A 910-nucleotide genomic window follows, 5' to 3' on the forward strand; every position below is an offset into this window, starting at 1 on the left:
AAAAAAAAAAAAAAAAAAAAAAAAAAAAGATGTGTTCTAACCACAAAAGAACTCCTAGGTGTGCCTACCCTTCCAGGAGTTCCTGATTTTAGTCTTGTTAGCATCGTAAAATGCTTTCTGAATTGAATTACTTCCTACACCAAGCTGTACTCCTGCACTGGGAATTCTTCCAAATGTTCTTTCCATGGCCATCCATTATCATAGGAATGCCTGGAAGACCCCAGGACCTCCATGGAGGTTTTACTCAATTCCAGTGGTTCTCTTGGAACTTGGTCACATGGCGGTGTGCACTAGCCCTAGCAACTACCTGGGAGCTTTGTGGATTAACAAGCATCTAAAGGGAAGTTGAATATCTTTCCTTTCTTGCATTTCAACTACTCACGTGTTAACAATAGTATTATACTATTCGTTAGATGTTTAGTAACAAGCAAGATACCAGATAGAAAATTTGCACTAGATAGAATAGAGGTAACATATCTGAATGATGTCTGGGAAAAAAAAAACAAACCAAAATTCCAGAACCAAAACTGTACTTAGATTGCAAAACCAAAATTGGACCACAATTATACTTAGGCTGCATAGAAGAACATGGACTAACTGATTTTGCTAAATAACACTACTTTGCAAAAAGGATATTCCAACATCCTAAGGCCACTAAATGGTGCAAATAGAATCATATCTTTGTGTCCGCAACTAAAAGTGATGAACCGTAAGCTTTGTTCATAAAGTATCAGATCATGAGTTGTTAAGATTTTTGTGTGTGTGCAATGGACACCATTGGCGGTCTGGTGAAGCCAACAGACTCCTCAGAATGGTTTTCTAAATGCATAAATTTAGAAGATACACAGAATAACTGTAGAATCCAGTTGGAATGAAATAAAGTTACCAAAATAATTTTTGAATGCTCAGT

This window comes from Otolemur garnettii, unplaced genomic scaffold (genome assembly GCF_000181295.1).
Source record: "Otolemur garnettii isolate 467f Iridium unplaced genomic scaffold, OtoGar3 scaffold00012, whole genome shotgun sequence".
Taxonomy (NCBI): domain Eukaryota; kingdom Metazoa; phylum Chordata; class Mammalia; order Primates; family Galagidae; genus Otolemur; species Otolemur garnettii.